Raw genomic sequence first — 16103 nt, forward strand, 5'->3', positions numbered from 1 at the left:
GCCATGAAAATTGTAATCTCAGAACAAAATTTTCCTCTTAGAATTTACTGACGTCTGTCTTGTTGTTTCCCAATGTGCAAAAGCGAAAAGTATCACATAGTTAACATGACCTGTCATTAGTTATTTTTTTAAGTTGAGTTTTAATATTACATTTCACAGTTCCTTTAGCTGCTGGCTTTGGCTTTTTTCACCATACACATAACAAGATGTTGATGAAAGAGCAATCACGCAAAGACCAGAGTACTCACATGCTGGACTTTTAAACATATTAATAGTGGCAAAATACAGAAGAACAATTCACAGTGGGTTTTTTTTCAGTTCTCCATTACTAATTGAAATTTTCAGCAGTGATGGAGAAGCCAGGTATGCCTGGAGATCTGCAGCTTCTTGCAGTTTCTTCAGGGATTTTTCTGATATCTCTTGTAACCACGAGTGACTCAGTCTTAACATAACGCTGAATGATGCTGGATGCAGTCAGGAGTTTGAGCATTTTGTATGGGTTGCCAGACACTTTAGCGTCACACTCTAATACCCTGATGTTTTCATTTTTTTACTTTTTTTTTTTTTTTAATTGAAAAATATGATAGTCTTCAGTTTGGTTTACTGAAGCCAGATAATCCCTTTGTGCGCTGAGAGAAATACAGGAAAGTTTGCTTGCTTGCCTTCTGGCAGGTGGGACTTGCAATGAGAAAATTGAAACAGCCTGCCTCTTCTTAAATACAGGGCCTTGAAAGTTTTCCATGTGCAAAGTTGCTTGGTGCTTTTAGAGAGCTTTGTAAATATAAGTGCAACTACAGAAGTTGCATGGATGGTTGCAGTACTTTTACTGTTTGTTTGTATTTTATTGAAACATCTTTGCTGTTTTGCTCAGTAGCATAAAATTGGCATGACTGCCCCGAATCAGCTAACAGAACTGGATTACTGCCTGCAGATTGTTGGGAGCAGTAAGCAACCAGCAAGCAGTGCAGACAATGATATGGTGCTTACTCCAGATTCTGAAAAAACTGTGGCATTTTCATGTAGCAGTTGTCACAATTACTATTACTTCACTGAGGACAGAAATCTTTGGTCACAAGTTATTAAATAAAACATCTGTGGGCCAGGGTGCAAATAAATGTGTTTTTTTTTTCTGTCCTTAAAAGACCCAAGGATATTTTTCCCCAGTGAGACTGGGTATTAAACACCAATTTTCAGGTGAGGATGTTAACTACTTCCCATATGTACAGTTTTGATTCTGGGGCTGAGATCTAATGCTGAGAGTTTTTCATTTTGTTCTTTTTGTAAAAAGAAATTGATCCAGTTGGCATTTTTATATATTTTACTAGGAATTAATTAGAAAATATTCGTCTTAGAAACTTGCGCTGTTTGGTCAAAATCAATTGCAGTTCAGGGAAGGAGATAGAAGTTAAGTTAGTCCAGCATCCTTGTGCATGCCAAGACAAAGGATTTTAAAGCCAGTGGAAAGATTACATTTTCTTTCTTTTTTTTTTTTTTAATACACAATTGACAGTTCATGGATCCAGTGCTGAGCAACCTGAAGAAAAATAAATCTGTTGTTCAGTTGTTAAATTGTTTTTGAACACACATCAATAGTCAAAATCCATTATCTCTGGTAACAAAATGTTACAATGACAATATCTAATGAATAAATTTATTTGATTTGTTGAGCAAATAATAAAAAAAAAAGATTTATTTTTAATAAATAATTCATTTTTAGTTACTTTATAATGCAAAAGGGCAATTGTATTATGTAACCTCATTCTTTGGAGTGATATGGTTAATCCTGATGAGATGTTTGAAGCGGTGATTCATTTCTATACAAATATGTGTCCATTTTGCCTCTGCAGATCTGTAAGATGTGCTACTGTACGTGTATTGTGGGTATGCAGTTAATGTGCTGGAAACTCAGCACAGACTTGCAGATAGAACGAGCTTCTGTATCAATATTTTAGTGTGGGAAATGGAAAATCTCATACCTGGTTCAAGACTCATTTAGATTTCATATCGCCTTTGAATCTTAGAACTACAGCATTGCCTTCAAGTCAGTAGTGTCAAAGTATTTTATTAGGCTGTTATATTAATGCCACCTTTGAAAATGTGTTTAGTGACTGAAATTATTGCTGATAATCTTACAGCTGCTAATTGAACAGCATTAATTCCCACCCCTTCTCTGTTGCAAGAACTTTACAGTGGCTTCTGGATAGCAGTGGTACGATTTTTACCCAAACTTTCTGATTTTTTTTTAATTTGACCAATTATACAAGGTGGCAGACAAAATGTTTTTATCTTCTGCTGATCTCTGTTGTTCTCATGTACTGCTTGATGGGGAGGCGGTTCTCCTTGTCACCACCAGCAGATTTACGCAGGTCATTCTGTCTCCCTCAACTGATGCAGAAACAAAGAGTTTAGTGTGGGCTGAGGTCTGTAGCACTTTCAGTAAGCCTGTTAGAGATTTTAATTGATTTAGAATCAAACCTTTACACTTTTTCCTCTATTTAAGCAACTATGTATTCTGACCTTAGCCTTCAGTTTTGGAATGCGTGCAACATGCAAAAAAATGAATTGTATCTATAAAACTGGCTTTGACACAGCAACTTCTAAGACAAGTCATGCCACCAGCTGCATTTTCTAAGACGGCTCTATAGAAGGGCTGACAGAGACCACTCAGATCAGAATAAAATTGCAACTGAATGACTGCATTTCTCTTTTTAACTCATATATTTTTCACCTGTTTCTATTTAATTATGTTAGAATGGAAGACATAGCTCTGATAATTTCTCAGTGCTTATTTATTTATTTACTCAGGTGAATGATTTGGAGACTTGGGACTTTTTACACAAAGAAAAAAAAACCAAAACAAACAAACAAAAAAACCCACAACAAATCCACAGGAAAATATCTTTGTTTTTGTTTGGGTCACTGTGGAGCTATATTTGTCATTGTGATGCTGTACTCTTTCAGTGCTAAATTTCAGATCTCCAAAACAGCTTTTAATCCAGAGATGCTGTTTTCCTTAACTTGCTTCACTCTTTCGAGATTTTTGGTGCTTTGTTCCGTAAGTCTGTTCACACTCTCTGTGCCATGTAGCTCTCCAGCTCATTCTACCTTGAAACTCCTGACTTAATTTCTTCTGGGATTTGCATTTCTTTTTGTTTTGTTTTCTAGTGCCCCAGAGCTGCAGCTTATTTGTTTTTGATTGGCAACTTTCAGTTTTGTTTGTTTGATTTAAATAATGCAATTAGAAAGAGTTGTGGAGTGAAATATTTTATGTGCTGATTTTATGAGCATAGCTTTATTACTGCCATGATTTTGAATGGCAATGACATGAATTTTCTGTGCCGGGTGAGTTATTAAAAACTTCTCAACTTTCATCTCCAGAATGATTTTTTTTTTTCTTATTCTATTTTACTAAATGTCTTTTATTGATGCCTTCTAGGTAAAGAGATAATTTCATGGGAACTTCTGAAAAAACATTTTTGTGGCTGAAGCGTTGCTTACTTTGTGACCTACATGTATATTTTGACAATCAAGGATGCTTCATGACTATTGAAATGCTTTTGCCTTTCAGGAGAATAAAATAAATAATTCACAAAGCGTTCTTTAACCAAATACCAAGAGAAAGAGATATTGAAAATGGAAGGAATCAAATATAAAACTGATATTCTCATAGCTCTTGGGTACTGCTTAGCAGAGTGGGTGATGCTTGACAAGGTATCACCAAAAGTAAAACTGAAGTAGATTGATCTTCCTGACCATAATTACAGCCAGATTGGTGCAAGTGACAGAATTGTACCCCTTAAAGTGTGGCCATTCTGATATCTCAAACTTGACCTTTCCATAATGCCACACACCCTGAGCTTAATTATATCTTTCTCAGAAAATGAGAATGAAACAGTTTAGGTTAACCAGGTTATCTTTTCACCGTGAGATTGTTCTGTAAGAAACCCTGTGAGATTTGTCTTGGTTAAATGATGTTTGTGAACAGGGCTTGTAGAAAGTCCCATTGAAGATTAATTATATTCTGTGTCTTTGTAGGTTTCATCTCTGAGGATTTTTTCATTGTTTATCCAATATGTGAATGTATTCCATTTTACCTAATTATTTCTTAGTTATATGCTCTTTGAGCGTGTTGAATAATTTATTTTTTGTATGCTTTAAAACTCCAGTAATTTAAAAACACTTTTTTTTTCTGCTTAGTACTTAATGTTGAACCATCTTAGAACGTAGGGAACCAATGTTAAGCACATTACTGAGTAAGGTATTTTCTAAAAGGTGTTTTTTTTTTTTCTGAAATCAAACTATTGGAAAAAGTGTTTGAGTTGGACTTCAGTGTTTTACAGGCTGTGTCTATCTGAAGTAGACAGATACTTTGTTGGGGGGAACCAAAACAGTGTGTAATTTAAACATTTCCCAACATAATTTGCCTGGTGATTCTCAGTGCCATTTTCTGAAAAGTAGACATGTTTTCTTTTTAAACTAATGGTTTTCATCTTTTCCATCTCTCATTTACTCTATTTCTCTGGGCTGGATTGACATCCTAGACTTGGTTTCTCCATATATTTGACTCACTTGTTACTCCGTATTTTGTGTAAAACTTAAATTGCTTGCAGTGATTGGAACTCTGAAAAGCAGAATGCTTTGACACTAGAATTGAACCCCAGTTCTGTTTTATTTACTGTATCCACCTCTGTTTACTGTGAGTGTAAATTATGTCCACATGAATCGACATCATTTAGAACCTCTACAGAAGCTAAAATCTGACTTCAAGGCTACAGGGAAAAAAAAATGATAAAAAAAAAATTGTTCACATTTCATTTTTGAGGGCCACATGAATGTTTTATTTCTAGGAGACTATGGGCAATCTGGCTTCTATTCACTTTTTTTTTTTTTTTAATGGATCTTTTCTACCCAGTTTTCATTTGAAATTCATCACAGAGACTGAGCATTCATTTGAAAAAAATTAATTTACTACCAAAATTAAAATTACCATGTGTTCTTTCCTGAACTGTGTTCTGTTCTTTACTGCTTCCAAGTTACTACACTGTTTCTCTAAGTACTTCGTAGTTGATACTTGTAAGTGCCTAGATAATGACTCTGAAAGCTCAGTTCTGTGTTAATTTTACATTAGACATGCAACCAAAAGCTTTAGCTTTATGCTGAAGTAATGAATACCAAGAGCTTTAATCTCTCTGTGAGTCTGTGGGAAAGTACTACGTGCAATGAGAAAAAGTAGGAAACAGAAAATGGAGGTTGAATCATGATGAATATAATTGAATTATTGGTATCCTTCGGGAGTGCGGCAGTTACTTTGGATAGATTATCTGTCACATGGGAACATTCAAAGCAGAAGCAAATACAATAGCTTTGCTGTGGCCTGAACAAACCTTTTTCTGAGGTTATCCAATACATATAATGAACAAACAAAATAGATCTTTTTCAGCTTGTTTAGTTGTAGTGTTCCAAAATAAAATGGATTTGCTAAGTGTTGTAATTTTTAAGGTGTTTGAGCTAAATACGTATACTTCTATTTTAGTAGACAGTACGGGTTTGAATGGACATGGAAACAAAGATTTGTTGTATCTCTCTATTTCTTTTTTTTTTTTTTTTAATTACATCTCACAGCAATGCCTAATCCTTGCCTTTTCTACAAACCAGACATCTAGATTGTTTGTTTATTTTTTTAATGTATTTATACTTAATGTATATTTAGATATCAGCAGATTAATTAACTTAATTCCCAGTCTTACTCAAAGTCTTGGCATAAGAAATAGTATTGTCCCACAGAAATGTTACCTGTCACCTGCATTTTAAAACTTTGTGCCTTACTTCAGTTATTGGTTTCTTGCTAATGTATTAATGTGAGCCTTAAAAAAAAAAAAAAAAAAAAAAGTTTCATGGCTTATGTTATCACTGTATTTTTTGTCCTTACTGCTCAAAAATACTGTCAGAAATGTGTTCTCCTGGATACTCACAGTCATACTGCAGTTCATGATCATTTTGTGATATGTTATGATCCCATATATAAGCATATTCTTTGTGCAGTGAGACAAGGTCACTGACTAAGGAATGTTGCTGATACCAACAGTGCCTGCATAAATATCATTTCTGTGTTCCTCTCTGGTGCCAAAATGTTGGGCATAGGCATCCCATTAACACAGCAATAAATGTAAGCATTTACTTTTCCTATATCAAGGAAAAATGTTTAAACTTTTTATTAGGGAGCCTGATTTGGCTATGAAGAGAGATTCTCTGTACGCTATCCAGAATTCTTCAGTCCCACCCAGTCAATATCTGCTCAGTCCTCAGATCCTGGATCCCTATAAATTGAGACTGGCATCATCCTTGCAAGAAGGAACACCCTCGTTTGCAGAAACATTTCCAGACTTTCTTTCCTTGTGTTAGAGTCCTGTTTGTTGCAATAGAATGGATCCATGATGAAATTTTAAAAAAGGAAGAGTAAAATGGGGGGCAGAAAGCCCTATCTACGTGATGGAAAAAAATATATATATAGGAAAAGCACTAAATTTAATCAGCTTTTAAATTAAATCAATTCTTTTTCTCTGAGTCTATGTTTGCATCTATTCAAAAGCCTATAAGAGGCTTCACCATCTCTTAGTTTAAAATCTCTTTATTGCTTTTCGTGACAGGTAGGTTTGCTGACCAATGTGGAATGCCCCTGGGGTGGAACAGATGTGTATCTTGTACATTTGGTTGCACTTCCTCTGCCCTTTTCTTAAGCAATCATTTACTGTTATTTATGATGGGAAGCAATAACGCATTAACAAAACATAAGTAACTCAGATTAATCAGCTGCTTTGCAGTCAGACACTTCCTGCATTCCCTGGGGTTTCTATCAGCAAATTGTAGTAATGGTACTGATTTGCACAGTGCTATTGTTTCAGCTGTAAATACCTGAATTGATTACCCAGGAGCCCCAGTCTCAGTGTAGCATTGTTTTGCTTTGTTCTTTATTATGTTAGGTATCCTGCGTAGCAGGGGGCCTGTAACCACAGCAGAGTCACCTTGGGACTTTGAGCATGGTAATCTAAATGAATTCTTTGTTGCTGTAAATTACAAACAGAACAACAGGAGCCTGCTTCCACTTCCATAAATATGTATACTTTCCCTGCCAATGAAATTACGGTGAGCGATAGATCAAAGTGAATTAGTACCTGTCAAACAAATTTGATAGGTCATTTTGTACTTTAATTTTATTCCTTTTTCTCAGTATTGTGACACAATAACATAATCAACCGTTCTGCTCTCCTTATAGCAAAGTCTGTGGTCCACACTGAATTTTGCTTTCATAAAATGCTGCATTGACAAATGAAAGATGCCTCTACAAGGATCAGCCTGATATACCACATCTGGTGTGGGTGCATAGTGAGCCCAGCAGTGACGTGCACTGGTACATGATGATGTATGAACTCTGGCTTCTGATGTACACCTGAAACAGTTTTACCTGCATAACAAAAAGCATCTGATCCCTGCTAGCCCTTGAGATAGGACTGCAGCTTCATTAATATTTTTTTTTTCCATTTTTGCTTCCTGTCATACAAATTGTTAGATCTTTTGTGCCTATACTCACTGTCACAATCATATTTTCTCAATATTTCCCTAAGCATACCCACACCCAGCACATGTACCTATGCACACATTCTCTAACACCTCCTTTCTTTCTTTCTCCCTGTGAAGAAGGAAGTTTCTGGATTAGCTTCCCTATATAGAGGATGAAACATTCCAAGGAATCATCTGCATTTGTTTCTTGCTATTTCCAGTTTCTGTCTACTATTATCACTCTCCAAATGAGGCAACTTTATAGCAGGTGGTGTCTCTTCACCTTACAGTTGTCTCTCAGACTATAAATAACCTAAAAGGTGGAGGAATTATTTTCTGCTGTTCCCTCACTCTTGGCAAAGATCTGAAGAAAGGCACTTTAAAAGAAATATTAGCATGAAGATCAGAGATGACATTAAAATGAAAAAAATTAATCTATGTTTTGGTGGGGAGAGCCATGTCTTAAACAATTTTATTTATTTATTTTTCACTAAGCTAGATCTGCAGATAGTTTCTAGGAGCTGCATTAGTAATGGAGAACTCCTTCCAGAGCAAGCAATGCAAGATAGTCAGACTGGAGAATTCAGAGGAGCTGGGACAAAATAGCAGGAGTTTCCTGTCCCTTTTCTTCTTTTTCTTAGCATCTTTTGAGACTAGAAGTCATTTATCTTTAAATAAAAGGAATGCAAAAGGAAATATTTTTATTATTCCTTATTGCTGGTGTTGCTTTGCAAAAGCATTTAAATAGTCCTATACATAATTCCTAAAAACAGCATTCCCTTGAAATTAATTTTAATAAAACATGAATGGCTCTGTGCTGGGTACATTACTCAACCCTGCAGCAATAAATTAAGAACACACACCCCAAGGGGAAGTCCTGCCCAAGATAATAATATTCCCACAGAGTAGAAGCCTAAGATACTGGAACAATGATGCTTTGATGCTTTTGTGTAGGAAATTAGATCCTGATTCTACAAGCATATGTTAGTGACACTCATGCAAGTAGTCCCCAGCGGTTTTAACTGGCAACTGCTTACTTCTGCCACAGCCAGGGACACAGTTGTGTCCTCTGCAGCTATTTACCAGTTCCAGTGTCTAATGTATTGTAGTTTGTATTTGAACAGTCTTCCATCAGTGCCCCTCGTTTTCTAGGTGCTAAGGTGTGCTTATTTTTATCTACATGTAAAATATTGACAATAGTTAATATTTAATTATGTTTTGTTCAGCTTTATTATTTTTTTTTTCTGATCCTTAGTGATAATAAACACAAAGCCAAGTTACCATGTTAGCTGGTATATCATGTGGCCATTTATAGGTAAGGTAATTGTGAAACAGAGGAGACAGAAACAATACGTCCAAACCGATGGGCTTTTAAGAAAACGCTTAAGTACTTAACAGCTTGTGTCTGTTAACATGCGGGTTAACAAAACGGCCCTCAGGTATTTGAGTCCAAGACTAGAGTCTAGAAAACTGACACAGTGAATTGTAGAAAGGAGACAAAAGTCTCCTTTGCATGCCAGCTTCTGCTGGCAGCAGGATCTGGGACTGTTCTGTCCAACAGTGCAGCAAGTGGCTTCCTGTGTTCATGTGGTTCTTCAGTTCTCAGGAGAAAAATTGTCTTTACCTCTGCCTTTGATTTTATCTAGAATTGTGTACTTCCCTGTCTGAGGCATCTGGTTGCTGCAATACCATGAATAACCAAGGATACTGACATAGAACACGTGGTGTGGTTGTTTTTATATGCCACTTCTATCTGAACAAGGAGGAACATGATTTTTAGGAAAACAATATCCAAGACTATTCAGTCCATCTGGATTTGCAGCTCTGTCTACAGCTAAATATCAAGCAGTGGGAATGGAGAATAGAAAAAAGTGAAACTGAAAATAACTCAGTAAATGAAGGTTTGCCTACTTCAGATACGCTTTCCGTTACTGAATCATCCTTTCTAATTGTTGATCCACATGAATCGTAGGGATGCATTCTTCAGCTCCTTGCACTCCACTATACTTGCATATGAAAGGTGATGCGGTTTTCATAATTTTTATGTCTTGTATGTAATCAAACTGGGAGTAGAGAAAGATTTTTGGTATTTCAGCTGAAGAGTAAAAAATGCCAGATTACCATGTTTGGGCATCTTCCTGCTAGTGTATTTTAGACAAAAATGCTTGGCTCACATTCTTCCCTTGTGTAATTTTGCCGAGCTTCAGTGACTGGGCAAGAACTTAACTTGGCCCATTGAGTCTATATGAGCCTGAAGTCGATTATGTGACAGAAGAGAAGTTGTGCCACTTGAGAGGTTTTTTACTTTTAAATGGGAAAAGGATTTCAATATGTTTTTAATTATGTATTTATTAAATGATGGTGAGAAGACAATTGCATGTTTAAAAGCTTGTATTTTAAAATGTTTATTGTTTATTTTCTTTGAAAGAGTTGCATGTCATCCTGAAATGGAGGTTACAGAGTTCATTATCCTAGCGGGAAAACAGAATTATGAAGAGAAGTCTCTTGTTACTTCAGTACATGGTCTGATTCATCAGTTAATGTGCTGTGTTAGGCTTGGTTGCCTACTACGTTATTATGGTTGTTCTTGTCTCTGCTGCTTCAGTGGAGCTGGGTTTTCTAGTAGTACTCAGCTGAGGAGTAAACAGCAACACAAGGACAAGGAGAGTTCTCTTAGAGATGTTCATTTTCTGATTACTGTCAGGAAATACTCCAAACAATTTGCAGGTGGACTGTATTCCGATAATCAGGATGTGTGAGATTCAGACAAGTCTTCTATGTAATAAAGGTAGCAGACAGCAAGTGAAGCAATTAGGCTTCTTAATCATTGTGAAGTCAGAAGCTCATTTGCTGAAGAAGTATGCAAGTTTGTTGTTTTCTTTGTTTTTGAGATACCTTGTAGTATGATGATGATGTATTTCTGTAGGAGCTGGAGTGGAGAATCTGATTGTGAGGCTTTATGCTGGTGAGATTTTGCGTGCTGTAGAGGTTGTATACAATATTCTGCTGAGCTGGAGCTGCTGTGCTTGGCATACAACATCCCCTACAGGTATAGGCTAATGTGTACCGTGGCAGAATGAAGCCATCATGTCTCATTTTATGATGGCTTTCGTCTTAATTGATTCTAGAGGTTTATATGCCATAATTGCTTTTCATTCATGAACCACCAGAATCATTTTAACTCCGCTTTCCAGTTTTGTACCTTTTTAAGGCAGGCTTTTTCATAGTTCTTATTTTGCATATGTGAGAAACTTAGGGAGAAAGAGAAGCCATCTCATCTATATAAAAATCTTTGCAATAATGCTTAATAATATACTCAGTAGGTGTTGAGATAACTGCATTTTCCTGACATTGCAGGGGGAAGAAATCTGCTGTGATGGCAGATGTCAGGTTAAAATAAGGGAGAGAGACATTATTAGGATTAAAAAGATGCTAATTTTTTTCTCCTAGCATTTAATACAAAACACTACATAGCTTTATCTCCTGAAATTCCAAGGTGTAAATTATTATTTTATACTTAAGTTTTTCAGGTTCAGTACTGCTTGGTCTTACACATATCCATAACCATATCTGTGCTTTAATACTGAGTAGCTGAAAACTTTGTCTAAGAGTCTAAATTAACAATGCTGGATCTTGAACAGTACCATTTGATTATTGGTTAATGAGGGGAAGTTCTCTTCAGCTACCAATCTAAGCAGGTGCTGAAGTGACACTCGCTTATTTCCAACATGCTAGTTGTGCTTCTTGAATCCTCACAAATAACTTCAAACTTCAATGTGAAAGTTGCATCTAAGTCTTGGTGGTTTTAATCCTTTTGAGAAAAAGGACCACTGTAAATTCTGTTTGTCTGATTCACACTTCTCTTTGGAAATTTTAAATAAAAAGCAAACATTTGTGTTTATTCAAAACTTATGCCTTCTCCAGCAAAACACAAAGAAACATGAAATCAAATTTTATGCTATCTTTGCCGCAGTCCAAACACACAGACTACCTTACGCTGGAATTAATGTGCTTGGCTAAGTACAGTACTTCTTTACTTCAGTATTCTTTCCTTTGTGTATATCTCTGAAAATACAATATTTAGGAGAACAGAATTGGAATTATCCTACAAAGAAAAGCCACCTACGTGACTGCTTCTAATATCACACCCTATACTGGTAAAATTCTTCAGATGTGTAGAGAAATCTTTGTGGTTCCACATTTTCTTTAAAACAAAGGAGCAGGAAAGATCTGTTGCAACACTTAACTGAATGAGGCATAAATGGATTCTACATCCAAAACCCTGAAACATTTGAAAATTTCAGGGCGTATCTAATTTAAATATTTTATGACATTTTTCTTGAATTCTGTTAATTAACCTCAAAGTCAGACATTTTTATTTCTATATGTTAAGATCATTTTTCTAGAACTTCTTAACAGATTCTTTGTTTCTCTCTCTATTTTTGCAATTCAGTTCTATTACATTTTTTCTAATACGATCCTCCAGTAAAGAAGAAATGTAAGGTTAATGTTAGTGTTTTTGTTGAATTTTGTGATTGAAAATACAATCAGTATTTGTATGTGCAAACAAGCGTATAGGAATTTGCACATCTTTGGAGATGCCTGTATGCATAGACATGTATAGAAGCATACATTTAGGAAATCCTGTAACTGGGAGCTATTAATTTAAACTGGCTAGATTTGTTCATCTTTGCTTTTGTTTCTAAATACACACCAGAAGTAGTTCGCCTGCAGATTCTTTTCAAACTTGGAATTAAATGGAACTTTAGATTCTTTGTTTTCTAATGCTGATCACAGTGACTTTGCCCTTTTCAACAAGAAGGTTAAGGTAATGTAAAAGAATACAACAAATATGATATGTGATATAAGGTTACAGCAGCCAAGAGTAGATGAGGTGGCCGTAGAACACTAAAAGATTAAAAGAGGGTAAAAGGCCAAGAAAGACCAGCTGGCTCAGTAACATATTGCTGTTCAGAGTGCATTGCTGCTAAATTGAAAAAGGGGCTCAGACTGCAGGTTTTCAGGTTGCTGTGGAGTGGAATGCATACGGAATGTGTTTACTTCATCCCGGGTTAAGTGTAAAGGGACATGAACTACTGAATGTTATTGGCACTGTTAGCAGCTGCTTACTCTTTCTCTAAGGCATAGGTTAAGGACAGGGACAAAGCACACACACACACACACACATACATACACAAAGGAAGGAAGTGGATAAAACCAAGTAGACTTTGGAGACATTTTAATCCCTTATTGATTGCAGAGTAGGAATGATTTATGTCTTTTTTTATTTCCCCATTTATTTAATTTTTGTATCAGGTATAGAAAATAATCTTCATGTAATTTACAGATATTTTTTAACATTTACTGAGAAAAGATCATTTCATCTGGAATTAGGGATCTGTGACTTCAGCCCCTCTCTCCATCTCAAATCTCTCTGTAACGTAGAGCCCACCTATGACTTGCTGCCTCAGGTGTTATAAATGATATCAGCAGGGAGATGTAGGAACGAGATGGTGCCTAAATCACCAACCTAAATCTAGGAAAACCTGTATTTGTGTTCATTTTCTGATACAGACTTTCTCTGCGACCTTCAAAAAGTTGCTTAGTCTCATCTGAGGCTGAGGTTCCTGTATGTAAAATGAACAGGATAGTCCTTTCCATCTGTAAAAGTGTTGTGAAGGTGGAGATGCCCCACTGATTTTGAGAAAACACTTCTCAGATGTTAGGGTTGGGTAAGCAGGTGTTATCAATTTAAGAATTGGAAAAATAAAAATAAAAATAAAAATTGGATGTGCTTAAAAGTCTGCTTCATAGCTGTAAAATGTTTGGTAGTGGTTCAAACTAGAAGAAAGAGATCATTCTTGAAAGGATTTTGTCTTCAAATTGGTTGTTTTATATTTTTTTAATGAAGTCAAAATGGTAGACAAGGACCTGCAGTGAAGAAAGTGGACTCACTCAGAGGAAGATGTAAGCTTGCATCCTATTTTTTTTTTTAATGTTCACTGAGGAAATGTACTGCTTCTGAAGCAAGTGTATCATTCTCTACTGTGCATTGTTCTTTTTCTTCTTATTGCAAATTAGATCTCAACTCTACTTGTAGTTAGATCAAGCTTTGCTGTAAAACTCCGTTTTTATATGCTCTATAGCAGGTTTGAAGCCAGTTTCCCAAAAAGCATCTCTTGTTGAATCTGTACTTTGCATGCTTTGAGTTGCATCAAAATACTTCTTCAAGTTCTTCAGCAGCAGTGTGTTAGCTGATTGTGTTCAATTATTTGCACCTTGTATCAAGTAGGGTTCAGTTAGAAGTTTCATTGTTTTGCTTCTAATAAAGGTTCCAATTGTATATCTTAAGAAAAGTTTATATCACTTTGTTTGCATTGACCTGTTTACTTTATGCAATGTGGTAATCCTTAGAAGCTTTTCCCGAAAATGTTATCTAATTGTTATAATGTTTTACGTGCAGGAAAATTTTAGAGCCCCTAATTGTAAAGAAATGTGACATGTTCGTAATCAAGAAGAGTACTTTGGGGAAGATATCAAAAGACAGGTTAAGGTACTGTTTTATTAAAAACAGACCTTATGGGCTGTGGTAGTGTGTGGCAGAACATAAAATTACTGTAGCTTTACTTCTGCATAGTATAATGATTTGTAAGGCTGCTATGTAGTTTTCTAAAGGAAGCAAAATTAAATAAATAAATAAGAATGCTGAGGGAGAAAAAGTATTTTCTCTTTCTCTGTATTAAAAATCAGATTTCAATGTAATGTTAATGTCTTTAGTGGCTTCCAAAATAGGTAAGGGGGACTCAAAGAAGAAAAAAAAATCTTGAAACATAAATTTCAAGAAGACAAAACCGTTTAAAATTAAACATAACATTTTATAATGGCACTATAATAATGGCTATTAAATAATAATTTAAGAGTTTTAAAAAATTGGATTACTGGTATTATCTACCAAGCCAAAACATGGTTCCGTGTTGTTGATGCCGGTCCTGTGAATACGTTAAAACTGAAAAGAAGTTGTAGCAGTCTAATGACTAATGAAGTCTTAACAGTTTACAGAAATAGTATTATATTAGGGAAATAAACTGACATGAGAACCTATTATTGCGACTTAAATTAAAGAATAAAGACCTGGATTGTGGAATTTTTCTTCAAAAACATCATTATTTAAGCACAGGAAACTCTATTTTTATATTAGTCTATATTGCAAAATATATATTTTTGTTCTTGTAATTCTTATGACAATTGCATCACAGAAGAGTCAGACACAGATCATGGATCTCTGTCATGGTTTTGTGATTTTTGTTGTCCGTATTCCACATAATAGCATCATGTAAAGCACTAGGTATTAAAGAGTTAATGCTCCCATTCCGTAGATCGCCGTTTCTGGGTGCTTTGTTCTCTGAAGAGGAGCAGAGGGGCTGCATCCCAGAGGGGACTTTGCGTTCTGGAGGGGGAAGGTGCAGCTCCTCGCAGGTCAGGAGCCGCTCTCTTTGTTCACTGCCGAGGAGCGCGTGTTCCCCTGCGCTTCTGCCTGCAGTCTATAGAGTAAGGCCTCAGTTCTGGACGCTTCTCATTTTCTTTGATTTGTTGGCTGCAATTCCAATTGTATCGCATTATCTTGCATTCTGATATCGTATTTTGTAAATTAATATTTCTCCTCAGATAGTTGCCACTGCTCTGATTTTAGACCTGTCTACTGTCTCCTTACCCTTCCTCCCTTTCTCAGGGTGTAGGTCTGTGAGTTCCCTGCCTCATTAGTCACAGGCTGGGCTGACCTGTAAACCACTGACAATTTTTTTATTCTTTTCTCTTCTTTTCTGGGCTGGTGGGCCTGTGGGCCTGCTGTCCCCCTGTTGTGGACACAGATAGATCTAGAGATAACTCTGTGACAGTTTTGTATTTGAATGTACATGAAGTTGTTCATTGCTGGCAGAAGATGAGGTTAGGATGCAAACAAAGAAGGGCCAGCTGAGATTTTCTGGACTTCTCTTTTACCCAGACTCTTCAGCATCTATTCCAGTCTGTGAGAAAAAAGCCTTTTCTGTCATGATGTCTGATCTTGTCCTTGCCACTTCTAAGATTGTCTTTATGGCTGTTTTTCAGACTGTATGCACTGAATGATGGGAGATAGGTGGGAGTTAAGAGTGTCTGGCAATGCACACTGATCCCTTTGTGCCTAGCTCTTTTAACACAAACAAACTGTCTTAAAGTAAAATATATTTTTAAAAAAGAAAGAAAGAAAAGAGTGACTGACTTCTGTATTTTTCCTTTGAGCAATTGAAGCAGCTCCTAGTAATCCCTTAGGGCTTCCTAAGGAATACAGTTGTGATGTTCTCAACAAAGGAAAAATGGCATAGCAAGGTGAATGCACTGCTCTTGTTCAGCTGTACGTGGATTGATGCACTGGAACAGCAGCTGCTGCCTTTTTCCAGCAGTTGTGTTTCTGAATGTGGAGTGGCCATGCAACTCCTCTACGATCCCTTAAAAGAGTAGCATTTAAAAATAAACCTCTGGAGCTTTATTTGTTATTAGTATTAGACTGT

The 16103-nt window shown here is 36.1% G+C and overlaps 1 protein-coding gene and 1 pseudogene across 1 annotated transcript in view; both read left to right on the forward strand.

Moving 5' to 3' along the window:
- PRKN (parkin RBR E3 ubiquitin protein ligase) overlaps positions 1-16103 on the forward strand; it is a 683347-nt gene that overhangs the window by 350304 nt on the left and 316940 nt on the right. The window lies entirely within an intron of this gene.
- Positions 14917-15532, forward strand: LOC149918994 (uncharacterized; annotated as a pseudogene).

The sequence above is a fragment of the Phasianus colchicus genome, chromosome 2 (genome assembly GCF_987193195.1).
Source record: "Phasianus colchicus chromosome 2, bPhaCol1.hap1.1, whole genome shotgun sequence".
Lineage (NCBI taxonomy): Eukaryota > Metazoa > Chordata > Aves > Galliformes > Phasianidae > Phasianus > Phasianus colchicus.